Source organism: Schistocerca americana, chromosome 2 (genome assembly GCF_021461395.2).
Source record: "Schistocerca americana isolate TAMUIC-IGC-003095 chromosome 2, iqSchAmer2.1, whole genome shotgun sequence".
In the NCBI taxonomy this organism is placed as follows: Eukaryota; Metazoa; Arthropoda; class Insecta; order Orthoptera; family Acrididae; genus Schistocerca; species Schistocerca americana.
Genome location: NC_060120.1, coordinates 6286341 through 6313945, shown reverse-complemented (window position 1 = coordinate 6313945; position 27605 = coordinate 6286341).

Here is a 27605-nt window from a genome sequence, read left to right as displayed (position 1 = left end):
TCATCGATGTCTTCTTCTTCAGTGCACGACGTGCCTTCATAATCTGCTTGAAATTCACCCACTCCCAACTTAATTTTACCATGCATGGTTTTACCAATAAAAAATGCTTCAATGCTCAGGTCTATGACAATACCCTTTCTCACATATATTGAGTTGGCTTTGACAGCTAAAATTCGATCTGCGGTGCGACGTCCTGTGATATCTTCATGTTATGCATATGCAGAGTTGTGTTTCAAACATGCCTCATCAAGGTGGTTAATTCCTTCATTACCTTGAATCAAACGTGTTTGAAGCTTTGTACCAGGTCCGAAGTAATTATACCCCGGAAGGTGCAATTCAACAGGAAGTTGGTCGAAAATACCACCGCCTCCTAAATTGTCCTATCGTGCATCTTATGCTGCGGCGATAGTTGTGTTCTGTGCACCCATTATATAGCAAATCGTGCTCGTACCGTCAGTCTAGCTGTTTTGTGTTGCAGGAAAACGAAGTCAGTTAAGTAGTGCTCTGTTCTCTCGACGTCTTATGACGCGCCGGCCGCGGTGGTCTAGCGGTTCTCGGCGCTCAGTCCGGAACTGCGCGACTGCTACGGTTGCAGGTTCGAATCCTGCCTCGGGCATGGATGTGTGTGATGTCCTTAGGTTAGTCAGGTTTCAGTAGTTCTAAGTTCTAAGGGACTGATGACCAAAGCTGTTAAGTCCCATAGCGCTCAGAGCCATTTTTTTCTTATGACGCGATCTGCAAGAAGCGCATGTGATCTTTTGCATTTCCTCTGTGTAAAGGCGTCATGAAATTTCAGAGCCACTGCTATACTTCAAGACATAAGCTCTTGGATTTGTTCTCCGTACTCTGCAAACTAAATATCTCACTCTACCAGTTTGTGAGGTATGACTTCTCAGATGCCGTCTTGTGTTTTGAGATATGCACCAAATTACTCACACGAAATTTCTGTTTACATGGCCCCGACATTTTAATACAATATCTTACCGCATCTATGAGTCCACTATCATGAACATCAATTTGTCTCATTTTCATTGTACTCTGTTTGGTACCGCTATATTGTGCAATTATCCATTTGTATGAACCACAAAGATTAAAATGCAACCACATTTGAGCTTTTATAGTTCTGTTCAGACGTTTCATGATATCGTATTCAGGTGGGTAAATGTTGAGCAGTGATGTATTCCGTACCACTGCATCATGGTCTTGATACACGTATTGTAAAATTCTCCACTCTGAACTGTTTGGAGGTTGTCTCCGCATCGTTTCAACCCTGCCTGCAACAAACGCTCAAATATCTCTGTTACATCTCTCGCCGTTTTTGTTCTGATGGGTAAAGCCAAGCCGAATTTCGAGTACGTATCGATGGCCATTAAAATGTATTTGAATCCATTATTCACGTGTGAATACTCGCACATACTACAAGATCGCCCTACCATAAGTCATACAAACCTTTAATCGTAGCATGCCTACAAGAGTACGTTTTGCGTTCTGGTTTGTGGAGTTCTCGAACTATTGTCTCCATACTTATTCGGTTATGCCTCTCTCTCTGTGTCTGGAGATTGATGAAACAAACTTTTTCGAATGAGCAGTAGTAACAGCAGCATGCCATGAGCAGTCACGGACAGTTTGTTAACTCACTGGGTGCATATACTACATACAGGGAATAGGCAAAGTAACGTGAACACCTGTACTTACTTGGGAATGGTTTATTAATAGCGGGCTGGGCTCCCATTTGCCCTCAAAACAGCTGCGATCCTTCTTGGAATACTGGTATATAATGATTGTATAGCCTCCAGTGGAATGAAACTTCCTGGCAGATTAAAACTGTGTGCCCGACCGAGACTCGAACTCGGGACCTTTGCCTTTCGCGGGCAAGTGCTCCAACCATCTGAGCTACCGAAGCACGACTCACGCCCGGTACTCACAGCTTTACTTCTGCCAGAGCACTTGCCCGCGAGAGGCAAAGGTCCCGAGTTCGAGTCTCGGTAGGGCACACAGTTTTAATCTGCCAGGAAGTTTCATATCAGCGCACACTCCACTGCAGAGTGAAAATCTCATTCTGGAAACACTCCAGTGGAATGTTGTGCCACTCTTCGATCAGAGCCTCTTCTAACTTCTGTAGTGTAGAGGGAGGCGGAAATCTGCTCCGGAGTCTGCGCTCCAATACCGCCCAAAAGGGTTCGGTAATGTTCAAGTATGGGGACTGTGCTGGCCAGGGAAGACGTTGCAGTTCATATGCATGTTCCTCGTACCACGACTGTACTGACCTGACTGTGTGAATGGGTGCGTTATCGTCCTGAAATATGGCATCATTGCTGCGGAACAACGTTGAATCGTAAGGTGCACTTCGCCACCTAAAATGTTCACATAATCGTTGGCTGTTACACGGCCTTTGAGAGTAACGATGGGACCAGCAGAATACCATGATACAGCTGCCCACACCACTACACTTCCACCTCTGTGCTTAACCTTTAGAATCAAGCAATCGGGATTGCAGGCTTCTTTTAGCGTTCTACGTACGTAAACCCTGCTCGATGTGGGAAATAACGAATGTGTTGACTTGTTGGACCATATGACGAGTTTCCATTGATAAGCCGTCCAGGATTTATGCTCCTGACACTATGTTTTACGCTTCTTTGCGTTGTTTGTCGTCACTAATGGTTTCGATATAGCAGCTCGTCCATGAATACTCGTTTTTTTGGAATTCTCGGCGGACAGTGTCGATAGATACGGGGTCTCGAAGATGGCTATTGAGCTCTGCAGCCACTTTAGCCGCCGTAGTTTTGTGTTGTTTTGACACAATTCGTGTTAGCGTACGACGATCTCTGGCATTTAGTTTTGCTTTGCGCCCTCTATTACGTTTGCGCGATGGCGTCTTTCCACATTTTGTGTAGGCTGTCATTACGGTTGAAACAGTTGCTCTTGAAATATTCAGTACGTTGTCTGTCTTGGTTACTGATGCTCCAGATAATGTGGCTCCCATAATCTGCCCTCTTTGGAACTCTGAAAGGTCTTTTATTGCACGTCGACCTCGGCCTCTAAATGCAACTACGAAGTGTGCACTACTCGCAAACAACCTGCATTGGTGCCTAGTGCGTACCGGGCACACACAGTCCAGCGCGACACGTGCTTTACCTGTGTTGTTGACCGTCAGACACAACCATCCCATTTACTTGGCCTATCACCTGTATACTACGGTGGTAAATTCCGTACTGTTTTATGCTGGATGTCCCTACCATCACGAATGCTGTAGCGAGCACTTAATATAGGTTCTATAATGTGTCAGTATTTCGCACTGCACTGATTTCCCGCTTTCATATGTACACCTGTCAGCTGCAGTATTTCTTCATACATCTCCAGATCTCTGGTTTACAATTTTTGTGGGATTTAAGGCAATGAGGCTCATTAGACCAGATGCTCCTTCAAATTCACTGTCATCTATATGCATTGTTTTTTCTTTTAAAGTTACAGGCTGCATGCCCAACATGTACGGTTCTTCGCCATTTTTGATGGTTAATGAAATCAGCAACATTGCCGCTGCTATGTAATTTTGTTGAGAGTTCACTAACTGGTTTAAATATTTCTCTCAGTGTCTGCTCTCGATCCAGATGTTCTAGCCTCAGCAATCGTAACTTCTCTTAAGCAGCCTTCTGTGCTGGGATGGTCTTATGCTTAGTCAGCATCTTCTTTTATACTAACTGGATTCCTTCGCAGAGTGCGCCTTATGAACATTCCGTCCAATTTTGTCAGCCTTTGCAGTTAAGTCATTTACGTTCTTTTCAAGTGGAGTATCTAATTCGCTGATATACGTAGCTAGATACTTAACTTTACGCTGGAGAGAATCAAATTTTCCATCTACATATAAATGAATTCTTTGTCTATGTACACCCATCGTCTCGGGTGGAGTGCCTGGGATGTGTGTGAACTTGTCCATAATGTATACTAGTATACCCACCTCTTTCATAGGTATATATACACAGAAATTCTTAGAAGTTGCGTCTATACCTACCATCATTCAGTTCCGTTGTATTATCAATAACAAGGAACCTGTAATGTGTATTATTCCACCAATCTCCATGTATGTTTACAAATTCATTGAATGAGATGTCAGTTCCTACATTGTAATGTCCCCTTAGAAAAATTGTGAAATGACTGTGCTGATAAACCTCTTACGTTTCAAACAGCTGAGCAAAACTGAACGTACTCAGACATTTCTCTCTTTACTTATTATGATCAACACTAAACTGACAAATATTTTTATTTTTTAGCGCAACGCTATCTGACTTTCAACAATCCCTACAAAAGAATGGCGCTGACTAACATTAACCTATACCTTTCATGAATCACTTACCTCACAAAAATCTTCGTTACTCGAACTACTGCAATACAGCGAGCGTTTCTAACTACTGAAGGCACTAACTACTGATAGGCATAGTTAGAAAATGAAAGATTTTGACAGAGAGCAAACAAGGTATTTACCATAATAGTGTTCAAAAGTCGTTTTATATACAGGGTGTTACAAAAAGGCACGGCCAAACTTTCAGGAAACATTCCTCACACATAAAGAAAGAAAATATGTTAGTGGACATGTGGCCGGAAACGCTTACTTTCCATGTTAGAGCTTGTTTTATTACTTCTCTTCAAATCACATTAATCATGGAATGGAAACACACAGCAACAAAACGTACCAGCGTGACTTCAAACACTTTGTTACAGGAAATGTTCAAAATGTCCTCCGTTAGCGAGGATACATGCATCCACCCTCCGTCGCATGGAATCCCTGATGCGCTGATGCAGCCCTGGAGAATGGCGTATTGTATCACAGCCGTCCACAATACGAGCACGAAGAGTCTCTACATTTGCTACCGGGATTGCGTAGACAAGAGCTTTCAAATGCCCCCATAAATGAAAGTCAAGAAGGTTGAGGTCAGGAGAGCGTGGAGGCCATGGAATTCGTCCGCCTCTACCAATCCATCGGTCACCGAATCTGTTGTTGAGAAGCGTACGAACACTTCGACTGAAATGTGCAGGAGCTCCATCGTGCATGAACCACATGTTGTGTCGCACTTGTAAAGGCACAGGTAGTGAATCCGTATGAAATCATGATAACGTGCTCCATTGAGCGTAGGTGGAAGAAACTAAAATGAGCTGTAACATGGAAATTAAGCGATTCCGGACACATGTCCACATAACATCTTTTCTTTATTTGTGTGTGAGGAATGTTTCCTGAAAGTTTGGCCGTACCTTTTTGTAACACCCTGTATATCAGTTCATGACATGCAGTCTTACAAATTTCCTTTTTCTGACGTCCAGATCGTCCGCTCTCAAAACTCTGCCATCTCTCTGCCCACATCCACAACTGCTGGCGGCTCACCTACAACTGCGCAACGCAAAGCGCTGTTCCCATCCAACTGCCCAACACTACACTAGTGAATAATCCAACAATGAGTCCAACCAGCCACAGACTGCACACAGCGCAGTCAGTGATTTTCATACAGAGCGCTACGTGGCGTTACCAACATAAAAACCTAAACAGCCTACTTACAACATGAGTTTGGTAAATGCGCTTAATGTTCATATCGTCTTGTTTGAAGACTACAATGAGGTTTGTGTTATCCTTGATACGGGGCGGTAAAAATAAAGAAGTGCGGTTGAAGCGTTCTCACGAATGTACATATACAAATGTTGGTTAAAAAATGTTATTGCAAATTTTGGCTTTCACGTAAGTCTCAGGGATGATTTCCACACTTGATGCATTAGTATACTGTTCTACACCCGCGCATTACTTATAGTTTTTATGTTGGTTAAAAAATGTTATTGCAAATTTTGGCTTTCACGTAAGTCTCAGGGATGATTTCCACACTTGATGCATTAGTATACTGTTCTACACCCGCGCATTACTTATAGTTTTTGAATTATTTATTCACTCAGACATGAGTTCAGTTTATGCTAGGGAACAAAAATTATGCGATTATTACAGCAAAATCAGTTTTTCACGACACAGTTCTATCACTATTTATTGCTGTTGTCCGTTTCTTTCACACAATGAAATTAGCACTGGTGAGGCGGTTTACAGTTTTACTTTAATAATAATTTTACTCTGAGCCCGCAATAGCAGTAATGTAGGCATCTATAAACGAAAATTACTCAATCAATTCGAACAGAACCACAAGTCCCACTGTTCTAACAGTTTTGGCGAGAAATCACATTTCGCCATATGTTCGCTTCCGATTATGTATACCTCGTAAATAGTACTCACTCAAATAATCGTAGCACTTCCAGTTCACCAAATATATACTCGCACACTTGCACTATTAAACAATACTCCTTGTCGAAATAAATTGGCGCGAAAAAGAATTCTCAAACGACCACATTGGCCACCCTCAAGTGGGGCTTGCTCGCCACCCTCCCTCTAAAACGACTGCCCAACGACCGACCCCTGGCCAAGATGGCCGCTCGCTTATATATGCTCGGACGTCAACCCCCTTGGTTATTTAAATACCAATCTTAGCAGTTAAGGTTACAAATTTTGATACATACATCCCTGGACAGAAATCAGTACACCATCCAAACAGCGCAAAAAAATACATCTTATCTACTGTGTTACATTAATTTCTAGGATCGCCAGTAAATCAAGTTTTAGTTTCTGCAAAATTTCGCTACTTATAGCAAATTTGTTTGTTGACACCTGTGCTGCAAAGTTTTAACATAGAACTGCATATAGCACCGTTTTTAGACGTAATCTATAGCGATCTACACATTGCGCTGCTCAGAAATTTCCTATCTATAATAATTAATTATGGGCGATAAATGTTAATAATAATTTGCAAACAATGAAAACAATTGCAAGTTAAGTGTATAGTCTAACTTAACTAGTTAAAAATACGTGTGATGCCACCCAAAATATTATTTAGTGCCCTTCTTTACGTCATGAATTTTCTATTGCATTTTATAAACAATTTTCCCTCAAACATTGTTTATTGCTCTTTACGGACTTAATTATTTATGAACCTTGACGTATGACTACGGCACTCGATCCGCTATGACGAAACGTTTTTAATGAGTGCTCGCTCATCCTTGTAAGTTGTTATTTACTATTTTTATTGCTCTTTCAGTATTCGTGATATTAACCGACTTTGAGGTTACTATAAGTTTTGCGTCTCGTGACTTGAAATGACGATTGATCTTTCAGAAGGTGCATATTGCCGACCACAATCCACTGCCGCATCGCGCTTCACTGTAAGTTACACAGTTTTCGCGTAATGCGCGGAAAACCAGACAATGCCCCAAGCTGCAGGCCACGTGGCCACCCGGCGACAGATACCATCCCACCAACCATTGCAAATCTCGCGCGGGCGCGCCACGCGCTTCCGCGAATAGCGCACAATACGCGCGCTCGCTCTCCAGAAAGCAATCAAATGGTTCAAATGGCTCTGAGCACTATGGGACTTAACTTCTGAGGTCATCAGTCCCCTAGAACTTAGAACTACTTAAACCTAACTTACCTAAGGACATCACACACATCCATGCCCGAGGCAGGATTCGAACCTGCGACCGTAGCGGTCGCGCGGTTCCAGACTGACGCGCCTAGAACCGCTCGTCCACATCGGCCGGCCAGAAGGCAATCCTTGCGTACTAGAAATATTCATCTAGTTACGGGGGTTTGCACCGTCAGACCCTTCACCAACTGTTTTGGTATTGTGGAATGTGTTTGTCTCAAATAAAATATGTCACATTCCATACGACGACCAAAACAGAAATATAGAATTTGATCCTGGTATTCCACAATGATATCGTCAAATATAAACATGGTGTTTGGATTTGCTTTTTCTGGCAGGCGGATTTCACTGCTTTGACTGAACGTGGTGTATGCTCCACCACTGATAACTCTTAATATCTGTTCCAGAAGTTGATAACTAGGCTGAAACAATTATGTAACGGGTAGCGCTAGGCCAGCACACTGAATGTCTAGGGGAGAATGAAATCGACTGTACTTGGAGATCATCTGTAGATTGAAAGTAGGGTTCTGCATGACACGACTCATTCCATTCCAGCTCTGTCAACTGGACTGTAACACTTGTTAATGCATTTTCAGTCTCCAACACAACATGCCAGTCACTGTCCACTGATGCAACCGTCTTTATGAGCTACAAAATGCATCCTCACACCATCCCGCTGCGAGAAGTATTATTTTTACGCTCCTCCATTATCTCATCTTTCCAACCATCAAGGAGAAAGCTATGTTCACAGTCTGCGACCGTATGTTCACATGTAATACGGTTATTAAACTCCTCTCTGCTCAATGACGACATCTCATCAATTGTATCTATTGTGAAGTGGGAGAGGGGGCAAGAGTGGGGGGGGGGGGTGACGTCAACAATGCGACGTTTCCCCATCCCCTCCCCCCTACTTCGGCTTTGTTGCCCTACTACTGCGCTCAGAGATGACATTCCAGATGATACTTAAGGCAAGTTGGCGGACTAAAACTCTGTGTGTATCGTCAGATTTAACACCGTTGATGTAATCTGTCTTGCTGGACTTTTTTGCGAGATCGGTATCCTTCTCCCTAAAAACGTTGATTTCTTCAAAATAAATATTTCACATGTTGCCATGTTACGTAATAGATGGTGACGACGTCAAAACAAAGAAGGAAGTTCAGAATTTAACTCCCAGTCTGTGATGACGACATTAGTGATGTAAGTTCACGTTGAGGAAGGATGGGAACGTAAATTGGTCGTGTCCTTTTCATGGGACCCATCGCATGTTCTAAGCGATTTAGGAAACCATGGAAGACGTAAACCAGGCTCGCCGGACGGAAGTTTGCACCTCCCTCCACCCGTAAACGAATTTAATATCTTACCATGGTGGCAAAATCCCATTCTGTGTCTGTCATTAGTTTAAGAGTTTAAGAGATTTTAGTTGCCAGTTAAGGGAATTGAACCCTAGATTAAGAGTAACAAGTCGCATTTTCAGTCTGTCGGGTACTGCAGAGTGGCTTTCGGATCAGAATATTTCTAAGACTAACAATTTCATATTGCTTGTTTCGTAGTGAAAAAAAAGTTGTGTATAAGAAATTCTCTCAGGATGAAGTTCAGTTTTCACGAGGAATATCTGAGGTTCGGATCCCGGTCTGCCGCACAGTTTTAACCCGCTAGTGAGTTTCAAAACTGCGCCGTCTCCACAGAAGACTGAAAATTCGTTCTGGAAACAATCCCCTTGGCTGTGGCTAAGCCATTTCTCCGCAGTGTCCTTCCTAACAGGAGTGCTAGTGCCGCTAGTTCTTCGGGAGAACTTCTGTAAATTTTGAAAAGTAGAAGAAGAGGTACTGGCGGAGTTAGAGCTGCGAGGATGGGTCGTGAATCGTGAGTCGTGATTGGACGGGGCAGTCGGTAGAGCACTTCCGTGCGACAGGCGAAGTTCCCAGGTTCAAGTCCCGATGTGGCACACGGTATTAATCTTCCAGAAGTTTCATAATGAACTTGTTTTCAAACTAATACCATAGTGAACTAAGACAGTTGGCTCATAATGTGTGTGTTTTTGTACTTTTATAGATATGAAACTAAAACTTCTTAAATTGTTTTCCCAATAAATAGGTCTGATTCCTTTTGTGTCTAATGAAAGATTCGGATGAATATATGATCAGTCTCTCCTTGTAATCAACTAATAATGAAAAAACTCCTTTAGATCTATAGAAAAATAACGTGTACAATCTTCAAACGGCCAGCAGAGTTACAACGAAACGCGTAATGGAATGGCGGAAATGCCTTTTATGAGCCTACACCGGCTGCACTCAGATAACAATAACTACTGCTATTACAGGCACATGAATGACGATATTATAGGTGGAAAATGTTCTTCAATTAATTAAAGTCGAACAGAAATGTAGTTTCTAATGTGAGGCTGTGATCTTATTTCGCTTAAACAAGGTAGCCCAAGGTTGACTGTGTTGTAACGTGACATTGGAAACGGAAAGCGGACTACTGGCCGTCGGCATCCACTAACCCTGGCTAAATGGACGAAACAATAAGGGGTTATTAAGTAGCGGGAAAATATGGACAGTTACGGTTTGACGTTACACTTCAAGGAGTCCGCAAAAACTGTTGCGGTCCCGACTTAACGCTTGCCAAAGTCATCCTTGACACTAAACAGAAAACGGCCATTAATCTGTCCACATTGCTGCCCTTCTCACACGTCGCTGACAGCTGATGTTGAAACAGCACATTACTCGCGAGTGCTCGTTTCTCTTAATGATGATGTTACGAGATTGACTGAGACTCCACCACTGTCAAATAGAAGCCTGCTACCGGCGTAAGGACTTCATTACGGCGGCTGCCGATAAACTCCAAGTTGCCGCATTACATAATCGCGCGTTTGAAAAACCCTTGTTATTGGTAATTGCTGTTTTAAAACACGTTTAAATTGAGAGACGCAAGCCACTTTCAGGTGCCAGAGCACAATTCTCGAAGTGTACTGTAGAAAGAAGTTTTACGCAATTTAGATATGGGAAAAAAGAAAGACGCTTTCCTAGAACTGTAAATTCAGTTCGCATGATTATAAAGACAAGAATACATCCCAATGGTGCTATATGGTGTCAAATATCCAAACACCTATGTAGAAATTTCTGTTCTTGTAATATTAACACTCTGTCGTAAGGAAACGGTAAAAAACCGTGTACTAAGGCGCTGCTGCATCGTACAGAAACGGGATTGTACAAGTGTAATAAGATTCGTGTAGAATTTATTTTAAATTTTATGTAAAATAAACTACGTTAATAAAATGTCACAGTACACATAACAATATATGTAGAATATTTTATTAGAAATGAAGAGAAGATAAAAAAGTGTCTGATTGTGAGGCTGAGGTGTGTAACGGTGAGATAACAATGAAACAGTGTAGGAATTTACAAAATTTCATTCTTAATAACGCAGTGGGAAGGGTTGGACCTCGACCTAATAGTAAGAACCATTTAAGAATGTACCTGTAATATTTTCAGAAAACCATGAGAAGTCCCAATCAAGATAATTGCATCAACAACGTGACAAGTTGAAATTTTGTACCTGAACGATACTAGGACCACGACTCGTGCCTCTTCTGTCCGTAGCCAGGATGTCAGGCTCGTCATTCGTTCCTGAATACCTGGCCGTCGAGATAATCGGTTACAGGTACCACAGCCCGGCACTCAGTTTCAATCTCCAGGCCACGATCCTTTTCCCCAGTAAATAAATGAATCTAATGAAACAAATTCCTCTTGTACATGTTACAGTATTCCATTACTCTCTTAGTGGACTTGGATTTCGCTTCCTTTGGGAATCCTCAGCCAAAGCTCCAATTATTTTGTGTTTAGATATTCTGCTCACATGGCAGAAACCTGAAGGTGATCGACTTTGTTAGAGGAAATAGTATAACAATGTTTGCTTGCCACCGCAAAGTTCAAATGGTTCAAATGGCTCTGACCACTATGGGACTTAACTGCTGAGGTCATCAGTCCCCTAGAACTTAGAACTATTTAAACCTAAGGACATCACACACATCCACGCCCACCACAAAGTGCTGACAAACTTCAACAGTCCTTATTTCGCATGGTTAAGCTACGTTATGAGCAAGGGTAAACAGAATTAAGAATATGTTAAAAATTCTCATTTTCATTTAGCTTCGGACTGGGCAGAATAATTTCATTCAGGGCAGGGAAGGAAGGGAACCGATTCGTAAAAAGTAAAGTAGTGCAGTTCGTTGTAATATTTATTGAGGGACAAATAACAAAAAGATAAGATCTGCCGTGTTTGTAATAGTCGCCCTATTGCACACTACAGGCCATTAAAATTGCTACACCAAGAAGAAAAGCAGATGATAAACGGGTATTCATTGGACAGATATATTATACTAGAACTGACATGTGATTACATTTTCACGAAATTTGGGTGCATAGATCTTGAGAAATTAGTACCCAGAACAACCACCTCTAGCCGTAATAACGGCCTTGATACGCCTGGGCATTGAGTCAAACAGAGCTTGGATGGCGTGTACAGGTACAGCTGCCCATGCAGCTTCATCACGATACCACAGTTCATCAAGAACAGTGACTGGCGTATTGTGACGAGCCAGTTGATCGGCCACCATTGACCAGACGTTTTCAGTTGGTGAGAGATCTGGAGAATGTGCTGGCCAGGGCAGCAGTCGAACATTTTCTGTATCCAGAAAGGCCCGTACAGGACCTGCAACATGCGGTCGTGCGTTATCTCGCTGAAATGTAGGGTTTCGCAGGGATCGAATGAAGGGTAGAGCCGCGGGTCGTAACACATCTGAAATGAACAATCCATTGTTCAAAGTGCCGTCAACGCGAAGAATAGGTGACCGAGACGTGTAACCAGTGGCACCCCATACCATCACGCCGGGTGATACGCCAGTATGGCGATGACGAATACACGCTTCCAATGTGCGTTCACCGCGATGTCGACAAACACGGATGCTACCATCATGATGTTGTAAACAGAACCTGGATTCATCCGAAAAAATGACGTTTTGCCATTCGTGCACCCAGGTTCGTCGTTGAGTACACCATCGCAGGTGCTCCTGTCTGTGATGCAGTGTCAAGGGTAACCGCAGCCACGGTCTCCGAGCTGATAGTCCATGCTGCTGCAAACGTCGTCGAACAGTTCGTGCAGGTGGTTGTTGTCTTGCAAAAGTCCCCGTCTGTTGACTCAGGGATCGAGACGTGGCTGCACGATCCGTTACAGCCATGCGGATAAGATGCCTGTCATCTCGGCTGCTAGTGATACGAGGCCGTTGGGATCCAGCACGACGTCCCGTATTACTCTCCTGAACCCACCGATTCCATATTCTGCTAACAGTCATTGGATCTCGACCAACACGAGCACTAATGTCACGATACGCAAACCGAAATCGCGATAGGCCACAGTCCGACCTTTATCAAAGTCCGCAACGTGATGGTAGGCATTTCTCCTCTTTACACGAGGCATCACAACAACGTTTGACCAGGGAACGCCGGTCAACTGCTGTTTGTGTATGCGAAATCGGTTGGAAACTTTCCTCATGTCAGCACGTTGTAGGTGTCGTCACCGGCGCCAACCTTGTGTGAATGTTCTGAAAAGCTAATCATTTGCATATCACAGCATCTTCTTCCTGTCGGTTAAATTTCGCGTCTGTAGCACATCTTCGTGGTGTAGCATTTTTAATGGCCAGTAGTGTACTTACGAACACCAATATGAGTAAACACAATGTGCAGGAATACATAGGTGATGAAAAAGTTGTGGTTCAGCGCCAGAAGGATGCTCTTTTGGGACATGTCAGTCTGGATTGCTCGTGTCTGGGAGGAGCGACCATCTGTCGCTGGTAACATACGCTTGTTCTCGCTGTCGGTAGTTAGTGTCGATGCTGTATCTTGATTAAATTGTGTTCGTCACGTACTGGTCCGTACTGAATTACGCTTTACAATTGCTCCGCCTCAACAGTCCATTTCCGCTGCTTTTCGCACAAATGATCGTCCTTGCCCTCGGTTCAGTGGCCCCACATGTCGATGGGTGTGCTCCTTACGGCGTCAGATAACACGGGGAGACGTACCCAGTGGTGTTTACAGCGTTACTTGCACGATACGTCTATAGCTTCCATCTCGACTCCACATTCAGCGCCATTTCTGACAGGTAATGTGGTGGGTCAAAAAAAAATGGTTCAAATGGCTCTGAGCACTATGGGACTTAACATCTGTGGTCATCAATCCCCTAGAACTTAGAACTACTTAAACCTAACTAACCTAGGACATCACACACATCCATGCCCGAGGTAGGATTCGGACCGGCGACAGTAGCGGTCACCCGGTTCCAGACTGAAGCGCCCAGAACCTCACGGAATGTGGTGGGTCACTCCGAAATATAATCACGTACATAACTCGCTGTGAATTTTAGTCCACTTAGAATATGGTTTTCAGGGTGTCTGGTTTCTTTTGTGAACCAGAGTATTCTTGTACGTGTGGCAGCGTGATAAACAGCTAGCAACCAGTATTAAATATACATTCAGATGTGGTGCACGCAGAATAGCAAAAGCGAAAGGAGGAGTGCCTAAGGAAAACGAACACTTATCACGGCTCAAAAACTATTCTTTTTCCCAGTATTGATCGCTGATATAACAATAAACGACCGCAATTCGCATTTACTACCATCTTCACATCTGAGAAAAACTGATTACGGCCACAATATGTCGTAATTTTAAGCACAGACATATGAAGCGAGAATGAAATAATCCCCTCAGGAAACGCAGAATTTGTTAATTAACTGGTAAATAAATGATAAAGGATGCTGGATAAAAACGTTTCCATCATCTTTTCCGGTTTGGCAATGTGCCTCTTCTGACCACCGTAAATTCTTCCAAAACTTAACGAAGTCTTTGAGGGGAGGATTGCATTTGGGAAGCTGAATATGGTGGTCTGCGATCAGCATGAGATGTGTCACGTAACGATAGTACTACCACAAGATCGTTCCAGACAGCGTATGGAGCCGGGTGATGGGTGCTGATTAGCAACTATCTTGATGTTCTTCAAATAGGGATTTGCCGCGCGGGATTAGCCGCGCGGTCTTAGGCGCTGCAGTCATGGACTGTGCGGCTGGTCCCGGCGGAGGTTCGAATCCTCCCTCGGGCATGGGTGTGTGTGTTTGTCGTTAGAATAATTTACGTTAAGTAGAGTGTAAGCTTAGGGACTGATAACCTTAGCCGTTAAGTCCCATAAGATTTCACACACACATTCAAATGGGGATTTAAATAGGATTTCTTATGCGAGGCCAAAACTTTGGAATCTTGCAAACTTGGAACTATAAACTACTCGACATATAGCAGGGCAGAAAAACAAGAAAATTCAAAAGAAGAAGTATTAAATAATTACAATTTGCAAGAAGAAGTGACTCAGAAACTTGAAATAACTTTTATATATCTTCGAATTTTTGTAACTTTTTAATATGCCGACATCGAATTAGTGGACAATTTTCTTTTAAAAATCACAGTATAAATATGTATTATTGGCATACCATTGACGAGCGAATTGGTTCAAGCAGATCATGTTTTGTTCCACACTATTTTTAAGAAAAAGACATAAGGCTTCGGACAATGAAAACTGGGAACACGCCTGCTAGGCCAGTTTTGCAACCAATATATCTTAGCTATGATGCCATGTCGCAGCATAGGGATCATCTCTGATTAAGAGACATATTGAGCGGAAGTTTCAAAATGAGTGAGGATAATAAATACTGATCACACCAGTTTAAACTATTGCAGCGGTTACTGGCAGGACGTTACTGTGACGTCACGTTGCCTGAATTGTACAGGTGCCATACTGGGTTACATCACTCTGAAGATTAAGTGCCGCAGTTGATGACTTTTGTATTGTAGCTAACGCGCAACGGGACTGTATTTCTTTTGGCTACCCGTGTGTTAAGAAACAAATACAAATCAGACATTTTTGGTACGTTTTATAAATCATAAAGATTGGGAAAAGCGGTGTCGGCATGTAAACCTTATTTCATTTGCTCAACTCGGAAGAAGAAAATTATTTATGTGTAATGTTTTCAAGTTTAAAAGGTTTTTCCCGTATGGCAGTTGCCAGAAACGATAACACAGTTTAGCATGTTCAGATTCAACAAAAAGACAGTCTGACGAAAAAAGTTGCAATACCAACATAAAAATTTAAAGTAGAGTAATGAAATTTATGGAATGCCGGATGTCAGTTTGTGGGATGGAGTTCCATACCTGTTTCAAGGGGTCGGTCAACACAGGGACGGTTAATGCTGTTCAAGGGTGGCGCTGGAGCTGTCCTCCGATAATGCCCCATTTGTGCTCGATTTGAGAGAGATCTGGTGATCGAGCAGGCTGAGGCAAGATGTCGACACTCTGTAGAGCATGTTGGCTTACAACAGCGGTATGTGGGCGAGCATTATACTGTTGCGAATCTCCTCTTGGAATGCTGTTTACGAATGGCTGCACAAGAGGTCGAATCACCAGACTGACGTTCAAATTCTCAGTTGGGATGCATGGGGCAACCAGGAGAGTGCTTCTGCTGTCACACGACATCGCACCCCAGACCATAACTCCAGGTGCAGCTTCGACGTAGCTCGCCGACCCTCAGCTGGCCTCTTTCTAACCAACGCAGCGTCGTGGTTTACGGTCCGTGGAATGCAGCTCGTGATCTAGTGGCTGGCGTTGCTACCTCTGGATCACGGGATGCCGGGTTCGATTCCCGGCCCGGTTGGGGATTTTCTCTGCCCGGGGACTGGGTGTTTGTGCTGTCCTCATTATTTCCATCATCATCATCCTCATCATGCTTGACAGTGGCTAGATTGGACTTGAAAAAAATTGGACTGTGAAGAAATTGGGACTTTGTATGGGCGCTGATTACCGCACAGTTGAGGGCCCCACGAACCAAACACCATCATCATCATCATCAGTGGAGTGCACGCTACAGAGCGTCTGTCTCGGAGTTGTCGCCGTGCCATGCTCCGTCTTCTACCGATCGTGCATTCTAGTGACCACTGCTGCCAACAATCATGTACGGCAGCTAAACCTTTCTGCAATATCGCAGGAGGAACATCCAGCTTCTCGTAATCTTGTTACACGACCTCGTTCAAACTCAGTGATGTGCTGGTAATGGCGTCTTTGTCGCCTTAAAGGCATTCTTAACTGACGCCAACTCACCACGTCCAGTCTCTAAGGTGAGTATCGCTCACGACTGTTACAGCCTGTATTTGAAGCAAACCTGATTTGCATCTACATCTGCATGGATACTCAGCAAATCACATTTAAGTGCCTGGCAGAGGGTTCATCGAACCACATTCACAATTCTCTATTATTCCAATTTCGTATAGCGCGCGGAAAGAATAAACACCTATATCTTTCCGTACGAGCTCAGATTTCCCTTATTTTATCGTGTCGATCATTTCTCCCTGTGTAGGTCGGTGTCAACAAAATATTTTCGCATTCGGTGGAGAAAGTTGGTGATTGGAATTTCATGAGAAGATTCCCTCGCAACGGAAAACGCCTTTCTGTTAATGATTTCCAGCCCGAATCCTTTATCATTTATGTGACACTCTCTCCCATATTTCGCGATAATACAAAACGTGCTGCCTTTCTTTGAACTTTTTCGATGTACTCCGTCAGTCCTACCTGGTAAGGGTCCCACACCGCGAAGCAGTATTCTATAAGAGGACGGACAATCATAACGTAGGCAGTCTCCTTAGTAGGTCTGTTACATTTTCTAAGCGTCCTGCGAATAAAACGCAGCCTTTGGCTAGCCTTCCCCTCGTACTGGAGCTAGTAACCGGCGTGAAATTTGAATAAACAACTTCTTTCAGATGTAGAAACCCCCCCCCCCCCCCCCCCCCCCCCCCCCCCCCGCCCCAGCTTTCGTTTATGTCGCACAACTCCTTCTTAGTTTTGCGATTATTTTTTTTTCGACAGTGAATATAAATATAACATCTCACGTCAAATTTTCAGAACTGTAGTTCTTCCCGTTTCAAGATTTACATATAAAAACGTGTCTATCATATTTTAATCATATTGGGTATAGTGCCTGACGTAACTTAGACACTTTACATTACGTAATGGGATGAAAATATTCTGTGATTTGTTGAAGGAAATTCGATTTTAAATACATTACGGTCAACTGAATTATCTTTCAGCAGTACTTACACGTTACTGTAACACCCATCTGCGAGATACGATGAAATATTATCAGGGTCCCTCACGGTACACCCGCTGACAAAAAAAGTCAAAGCCGTACAACTTCTGTCACCGAAAGCAGTAAGTGCCGGAAAGCAGCCTCGTCCATGACCACTCAACCACCTTCCACCACCCATCGGTACTGATGGATTATTCCAGGACACCAAGTGTCGCTCAATGACGTCACAGACGTGTTCAATGGGTTTGAGATCAGGTGAGCTGTGAGACCATACAGAGACCCCATGTCCACTGGATGTTCCTCACGCCATTCTAGCACTGTCTTAGAGTGATAACGTAGTACTGAGTTTTACTTGAGATGTAACACGACTGTCAAATATAGCATTCGCTTTTCTTTGAGTTCTTTTACGATTAACGCGACAGTTAATTGTTAATTGTGTAAGCTTGGTACATTTTGCTTGTATTGGAAAGTATTCGATTTCTCGCCAGCAGGGAGTGAGTATGTAGAGCTTGGCTCTCCCGTGGGGTCTGCAGAAGGCTTTTTACGGTGTCTCGGAAGGAGTGAACCAACGCCCTCTGGGTGGCAGCCAGTTTTCGCGGAAGTGGCCCCGACTTCCGAAGTGATTATCGTGGACACTTCCTGGCACTGATTAATCTGCCATAGCGGCATAGCACAGATGGTGGCCAAAGCTCTCTGCTTAGGGTGACCGCGGGCTGCAGTTGGCATTGATGTCTGCACGTCAAAGAGGAGGCTCCTACCGACACTGTGAAACGTCCCCTTAGAAAAAGTATATAAGACTGTGCTTCAACTGACACACAATATTTTTAGCGCAACGCAATCTGACTTTCAAAAATCCCTACAAAAGAATGACCCTGACTAACATTAACCTATACGTTTCACAAATCACTTACCTCACAAAAATCTTGGTTACTCAAACTACTGCATTACAGCCAGCGCCACTACTGCCTGCTAAATAAAAGATTCAAACTACAGAAGGCACTAACTACTGATAGGCATAGTTAGCAAATGAAAGATTTTAATAGAGAACAAACAATGTATTTACCTTAATAGTGTTGAAAACTCATAATATACATAGCAGTTCATAACATCCAGTCTTACAAATTTCAAAACTCCGCCATTTCTCTCCCCACATCCACCACTGCTGGCGGCTCACCTCCAACTGCGCAACGCTACGCGCTCTTCACATCCAGCTGCCCAACACTACAATGGCAGACAACAACGCAAACTACCCACAGACTGCACACAGCACAGCCAGTGATTTTCATACAGAGCGCTACGTAACGTTCCCAATAAGAAAACATAAACAGCCTGCTTACATAGCCCCCATGCTCCCCACAAAAAATTTTACAAATCGTTTTGGGCACTGGCCAATATAGATTTGAAAAAATTTTTCATAATTACAGTAAGAAAGATATCAAATGCACACACTTATTAATACAATGTTGGTCAAAAGCTAAAATTTTCTCACTGTCCATAAAGACAGTCCTGATCATTCATCACAGTAAAACTGCCGTTTCTTTTCTCAAAATCTGAGCAGTAAAAGACAATGCACACTGAAGTAGTGGATTTCCATGGAGTCTTGAAGAAGTAATGTTGTCCTTCCAACGGAAAGACAGTGCTGACTCTTCACATGCTGACAGGTAACGGGCCACAACAGAGCAAACCCACCGCAGAGTCAGTCGAAGTGTTGAAGAATATTGGTAGGTAGGTCATCACAGAACAGACCACTGTAGTCTTGTTAGAGATTACTGTATTGGTGGGCCACCAGAGGTGCAGACCCACTGCAGTCCTTGTAGAAATAATGGTATTGGTGAGTCATCAAAGGTATAGACCCACTGTAGTCCTTGTAGAGATAGCCAGCAGCCATCTGCTGCGACTGTGTAGGTGCACAATCACCATCGAAGAGTCTTGCCGACAACATAGCAAGTCCATAACCACCACTTGTGCACTCACAAAGTTTTTGGAATTGTCCTTAGAACCAGCAATGCTGTTATCCAGTTCCTTGCTGAATTATTAACAGATGTGCAAACACCAACAGTCACAACTTCTCACATATTGTGCATTACTATGACCAACAGAAACGTGTGCAGTGAAATGGAACTTACAAGTTAATAATATGATGAACTGGTGTCAATTACAATTTTATAACATAAGAATACAATTGCAAAGGTACAAAATACATCATTAAAGAACATAACAATACAGATAACATTTGTAGTACAAGCTTTACAAAAGAATCGAAATAACATATACATCAGTGTTACAGGAATTATGACATGCGTACATACATAAAAGATCAGAATAACTTTCGAAACATCAACTTCACACATGAGCATTAAAACAGAACAGAGTAAATAATGTCTAAACATCTTTACAAAGAACATATACATATTCGTAGACACTTCTTCAATATTTCATCATAATAAATACGTAGCATAATCAAATTCCTCATATAGCATCAGCTTATTGATCATAAACATACCGCAACAGCGTAATACACATCGTCATCATAACATCATAAAACCTCAGCCAAATCTCAAAATCGTCATAGCTTCCTTCAATAATTACAAAACCTAAAAAAAATTCTCTGCTCATGTCAAAAGTGTCATCTACCTCAAACGTACTTTAAAAATCATGATCCCATACCAAATACATCATTCAAAGCTCTCATAGTATCACAATGGTTCCAAAAAAATATGAACATTTCACAAAGTACAGAAAAAATACAGTTTCATAAGTGTGAAGGTATTCAACTGTGTAATTACGTAAACATCTGTCACTGATGTAGTAAAATAAATGTTTTCTCTCCAGTTAAATGATCAGATAGCTGTGTAATTTATGTGTTAGAGAAATATGGTACCGATGTGTAAAGTTGTATAAGCCAATACCATATTAGCTAGGGCTCCTTGTGCTTGCCAAACACATGGTACACAAAGTAGGTGTGTACCCCCTTGAGGATTAATGTAACTATACCCTCAGGTGTTACAGATTACAGCAATTGAATGAAATGTATCACGGAAAACCTTTGTATCATTGTACTTCAAATATCTTTAAAAATAAATGATTTAAGTGCAAAATTAATCACTCAAATACGTGTCCAGTAGCGCTAAATGTGCGTCTTGCTGTAAGATAATCTCTGTGGAAGTGTCGTAATTATTGTCCTCCGAAAGATAAGTTCTGCAGAAGCCAATGTACTTACCTCATGATAAACAAAAGTGAAATGCTTTGCGTATAGATATCTTAGTTATTACGCTTATTGCCGTGATGAAGAAAATACTGTGCTGTAACGTATTGCTGTGCTACGGAAAAGGCAGTCTCATTGTAGCTATACCTCAAAAGTTACTCCTAAAACATGTTTTACTTTCCAGAATAATGTAGAAAAACTGTGCAGATATAAAACAGAAACACTGCAAAAGCAACATTGTAAATTTTCACTCAGTAGTAGCGTCGTGATTAAATCGTGTAGCTGTCACATAAACTAACCACTGTGTCATCTGGTATCTCACTGAAAGTACTTTAAATCCAGAATGTATTTTCAAGTAAACCAAAATGTTGCAATAAAATCTTATTAGAAGTACCAGTATATCTTCTAAGTATGTAAGCCTTAAAGTCGTTACGTAATCGTGCAACTAACAAGCAAGAATGTACACACACACTAACACTGTGACGTCTGTTCACAATAACAATGCATTCGTAGTTTCTGTTTAAATAAGTTCTCTTGGTTCTTGACTGGATAGTTAACTTTAAAACATTGTTGCATGTTAACAGTTTCGTAAGTCTGACAATGCATACTAGAAATGTGAAGTGAAAAGTTTTATGGCAAAGACAAAGTTAAAAAGCAGATTATCTCTCAATAAACGGTTTTACATGTGAAATGTGGTGTAAACCTTTACTCTTCCTAGTATTCAGAGTTTTAACTTCAACGGAATTATCATGTGGTATATGGTATTTCGGTAAAGAATGCTCAAATTTTTCTCGAGGTTAGCGTCTATGTAATTTTTCTCTGAGCCAGCCGGCGCACGTCGTTGCCTGCGGTGCGAGTCATTGTCTGCTATTTCTTTGTTGGCGTGCGTCGTTATAGGGATTAGGAGACCTAACTTCTACAAATTGCCCTTGCCCAGAGGGCCCAGCCCTGTTTCAATCCCGCCAGTTCTGATGAAATTCAGGTCTGTCGTTATGATTATATCGTCTGTCGTCATGTCGGTAGTTCCTAAAGTTTCTTTCTTGTCGGTTAAGTGGTGGAGAATTTCTCCCTGGATTATCACTGCACGGTGGACCGTTGCGTCTGAAGTTATTCTGTCTCCCGTGATAGTAATAGTTCTGGTTGCCATATTTTCTGTTTCTATGATTGCCTCTGTCATATTTATTACTACGGAAATGCGATCTTTCTCTGTAACTATTACTCTGCCAGTGGTTGTCATACGGGTGGTGTCTGTTTTGGTCACGATTTACGTTGTAAGAATGGCCTTGTCGTGTCCAGTTATTATTTCTTTCATCGCGGAATTGCGACGGATGTGACCTGTAATTGTTGTGTTCTTGTTTTCACGTTCCGCGATGGTCAGTGTCAATTTCTAATTCTTGTAAGAGTCCCTGAAAAGCTTCAATGTCGTCTTTGCAACGCCCTGCCAAAATAATGTCGTAAATATTCAGTTAATTTGATTAAGCAAATGCGGATGAGTTCTGAGGGGCTGTATGGGTTTGACAGGTACTGATTCTTGTGCAACATGTCTTCAAAATATTTCACAAGACCGGAGAATTCAGATTGTTCGAAATGTCTCATCATTATGATGCTATGTTTTACTCGGTCTTGTGTAGCTTGAGACCAATATGCTGAGAGGAAGGCATGATAAAATTCTCCTTCACTGTGACAATCGTGAATGACCGATTGCATTCTTTCAGCTGGTTCATTCTCTAAGTAGCCACACATAAATTCTAATCTGTGCTCTAATGACCAGTTGGGAGGAAAACAATGAGAGAATTGATGGAGCCACGCTTGTGGATGAATGTCGTTGCCAGAATTCTTAAATGTTTTGAATTTACGTGTAGTAATGAACAGCTTATAGTCAAAATCATCGTGTCGGCGAGTAGCATATCGGTCATTGTTACGTCGTGTCGGCGGTTCCATCTCAAAATTCGGTGCACCTTCCCAATTTCCTTCATAATTTCCGAAATGCCCTGTGTTATTATTTTGTGGCTTTTCCGTATTTCTAAGTTCCTCTTCCCGTGTTTGAGCGCGAGTGTCCTCTGAAATATGTAATTCTTGTATTACTTGTGCCAACTGAACTTGTACTTCCCGGATTTCTCTTTCGTATTGCGTATTAATTTGATTCTGATTTTGTTTGAATTTCTTAATTTGCTGATACTCTTCTGTGTCAGTGATGGCTACAGGTCTTGTGTCATTCAGATCATCATCTACCTTTGCAGATAAGTTAGTGAACTGATCTGAAAGTTTGGCTACTTTCTCCGAAAGTGTACTTATTTCCTCATTGTGTTTTTCTGAACCAAGTTTCAGAGTGTCCATTTGTGTTGAAATCGTATCTACTGTGTTCTTTAAGTTTTCCTGAGTATTTGCAAGTAGCATAACCGAATCGGTAGATGCAACTGAGTCAATTTTAGCCCACAAGGTCTCATGATTTTCATGAACAATGGTTTGCGGTTCTTTTATGGCTGCTTCGTGATTCTGTAATGCATTTTCGTGCCGCGAAAAATAGGTTGAAAATGCTCACAAATTTGTTTTTTTACGTCATTACAGACTTTTTGACATTTCGATTCAATGTTATGTAACTCGGTACTTAAATCTTCACGTGTTTGTTCAAGTGTGGTGTTTAACTTTTGAAGCTTTTGCTGTGTTTGTCTCTGATTTTGTTCCATTGTGTCTAACTGTTGCTGTGTTTGTCTCTGGTGTTGTTCCATTGTGTCTAACTTTTGAAGATTTTGTTCCATTGTGTCTAACTTTTGAAGCTTTTGTCCCATTTGTTGCATTAATTGTAATAACAATGCACTGGTGTCTGAAACATGTTCCTCAGTGCTGTTCAGCAATGCATTTGAACCACCAATATTCGCATTTTGAAAAGCAGAAAATGTGTCTTGGCTTATTTGAGAAAACGGCGAGGACGCAAAACCTGAATCTACAGTGTTTGCAGGTTTGTGTCCTGTCATTTCGGATTCCTGAGGCAAGCTGTTGCTGACCGAACGATCGATAATGCTTCCCTGTTCATTAATTGTTTCACTGCCTACACCATTATTTGGACTCCGCTCCATTTCCCTATGTACAATTACCAAATTACTACTTTGAACATTAGTTAATTCATTACACGGTGGCGCTAACACACTGCTTTCGTCTTCACTGTCATTTCTCAGTTTACTCTGGAGCCTAGTATTACGTTTTTCACACGCCATTATTGTCACAATATTTCACATGACAAGACAGAAAAGCACAATTTGAAGAGCAAAATAAGAAAGCACATTAACATAGCATTGAAAATAATATCTCGTTAATAGCAAGCGCAGCTGCGAAATACTTGGGGCAAATCTACATGCATGCCACAACTGTTTTACTGTACAAGAATGAATACTACAACTACAAAGGAAATTCTCTCTATGATTACAAACTAGCAATAAACAATAGTTGCACTAATTACACAAACTAAAAGAACAAAATCAGAAGATTCCAGTGAGGTATCCTGGCAGGGTCACCATATGAAACGTCCCCTTAGAAAAATTATATAAGACTGTGCTTAAACTGACACACAATGATTTTTGCGCAACGCAATCTGACTTTCAAAAATCCCTACAAAAGAATGGCCCTGACTAACATTAACCTATACATTTCACAAATCATTTACCTCACAAAAATCTTGGTTACTCGAACTACTGCAATACAGCGAGCGCCACTACTGCCAGCTAAATAAAAGATTCAAACTACAGAAGGCACTAACTACTGATAGGCATAGTTAGCAAATGAAAGATTTTAATAGAGAACAAACAATGTATTTACCTTAATAGTGTTGAAAAATCATAATATACATAGCAGTTCATGACATCCAGTCTTATAAATTTCAAAACTCCGCCATTTCTCTCCCCACATCCACCACTGCTGGCGGCTCACCTCCAACTGCACAACGCTACGCGCTGTTCACATCCAGCTGCCCAACACTACAATGGCAGACAACAATGCAAACTAGCCACAGACTGCACACAGCACAGCCAATGATTTTCATACAGAGCGCTACGTAACATTGCCAATAAGAAAACATAAACAGCCTACTTACAACTGGAAGTTCGTTGCTTCGCTCCAAAGTTACAGACTGTCCAGTCGAAAGTACAGCGCCTATCATCAGACGCAATGCGGACAGTGCTGACCAGTGTACAGAGACTGTTTCAAATCTGTGCTGACCTCATGAATCGTAATTATACTTCCTGCACGGTTCGATTTGGAGGTTTTTGCTGTCTACTACATGTAGAAGAGAGAACATATTCGTTCGCCAGATTGGCAGCAGCAGCAAATCTCCTCTCCACGTGCAGTTTGGGGGTTGTGGAAGGTTAGGAGAGAACTTTAACTGTAATGGATTCTCTCATCTGGTGCTGACTCGGGCCCTCTCACTGTGTTTGAAGAATGCAAGTTTTGTTCAGTCAATGGCGTAGTCCGTCTTCTGAGGATCTTACGTTTAACTCATTTAGTTACGCTTCTTGAACGCTCAGTTATGTATATTTATCCTGCTTTTTCGAGCTACGGAGATGTGGAAGTCTTACCTACTTTTCCATCCTAGAGTCCCATGGAGTATATCTTGGGTATTAATAATCGCTTGAGCTGTACTTGGTCCTTTATTACTGTACCACCAGCGGTTTTGTGGCGCTAAAAGTCTTCTCTTCAAGAAGGCCACGTCTTCATCTTCAAGATGTGGATGTTAGCGACAAAAAATCCAATGCAAACGTGCCTCGAACTATGATATCTCCACCACTTGCCTCAACGGTGTTTGTTGGCAAGTGAGATGAGTCGCCCCATGTGCTCGTACCCTATCATCGACGGCCACGCTGATCTCCGCCCCTAGCGATGCGCAGTGGCTTAGACTAACATACGTCTTTGTCTGTGGCAGCGGGCAGCGACGTCATGTCTTCTTGCCGAATGAGCTGACTCTGGACTCTCATTCGGCAGGAAGACAGTTCAGGAACCCTCCAGCCATCTCATGCACGTTTTCCACGATTTCTCTAATTTCTCATAAGGCAAATGCAGAGATGGTTTCATTCGAAAGGATACAGCCGATTTACTTTCCCATCCCTCCCCAATCCATCTGCTGCTTCGTATCCAATGACCTCTTCTCGACAGGACGCTAAACCCCAGCTTTCCTTCTTTTTACTAGCTGTTATAGCCAAGCAATAAAATGGTGCGTGATTTGCGGCACTGAGTGTAGCTTATCCGTTGTTACAAGTCACGATAGTCGACAATGACCCCCATCCAACATGCTGTTACCCATAGACGTTGACTCTGGCCGCAAAAGGTATTCACGGTAAACCTTTGACACGATGGCACGTGAAAAAACTCAGAGCCAACACGACCTCTTAGAAGGGGTGGAGTATTAGCAGAGTTCTCACAGGCAACAGAGTCGATATCTTTAGTTCAAAATGGCTCTCAGCACTATGAGACTCAACATCTGAGGTGATCAGTCCCCTAGAACTTAGAACTACTTACATCTATCTAACCTAAGGACATCACACACATCCATACCCGAGGCAGGATTCGAGCCTGCGACCGAAGTGTCGCGCGGTTCCAGACTGAAGCGCCTAGAACCGCTCGGCCACAGCGTCCTGCGATATCTTTAGTCTTCTGTGCCCGACTGTTACAGAGATAAGATTAGTATTAAGATCTGACGACAATCAGTTCACACATCATTCGTTCCGTTTGCAACAGGTTGAAATTACCATTCCCCCGATCTTTTGAAAAATACAGCAGTTACTCTCAAAATTTGTTGTTGCAGGCAGAACCATTATCTCTCCAAAACAGTTCTGCAAGTATCTCTAGAACTGGATTTCTAATGAGTGTAGAGGCCGGATACTGAATGACATCAACAAATTTTTGAAAGAAAATTGTTCAAGTTCAGCAACTACTTTTCGTAACTAAACAGAACAGTTTCTTTTCCCTCACACGTTCAGATTCATGCAGTTTGTCTCTTTGTGCATGTCAAGTTGACAGTATGGATCCAGAATGGTCAGTCGTTACGCTTTAACGCCAAGAGACAAATTACAATCTCTGGACACAGCAAATGTCAAACTTAGGGGTTAGTATTTATTTGGACTATTAACTGCCATGTATTTAGCATTCACATCACACGTAACAGTTCTTAATAGGATACTGTAAATGAAATGTATTCACAACACATCAGAGGAGCTAAAACTAAAAATATTAACTTCGTAATTAGAACGAATGCCTAAACGTCTTCAATAACGAATTTTGAAATTATAGTGTAACTGCCGTATTTAAAAATTATCTCTCGAAAATCAGTTGCCTCACGTTGTGTTTTACAAGCGTGTAGCAAGAATCCACAGCAACAACTTGTGTACTTTATTAAGATAGCCTCATAAGTCGACTTGACAGGCTAAAGGCTGTAGCCGCCACGGACAGCAAATTAGGTTCGTATCGTATTTGTACAACGAGATCGCTCGTGCCACACATTTGGGATCCGCTTGAGCAATCCCATCTGTAGTCATTACACGCTAAGACACCAGTCTCTTAATAATTCTGCATGTTTCTTGTGTCGTCATACACGCTCATAGTGCTTGACGTTCGGTTGGTCTGTTGAACCTCATAATTTTCAGTTCTGCCACTTAGTGACAAAACAAAACAACTAAGTCTTGCTGCGTGTACCGTGACACCTCTCGCTACCTGACAATTCTTTTTCATGACCCAGCATCC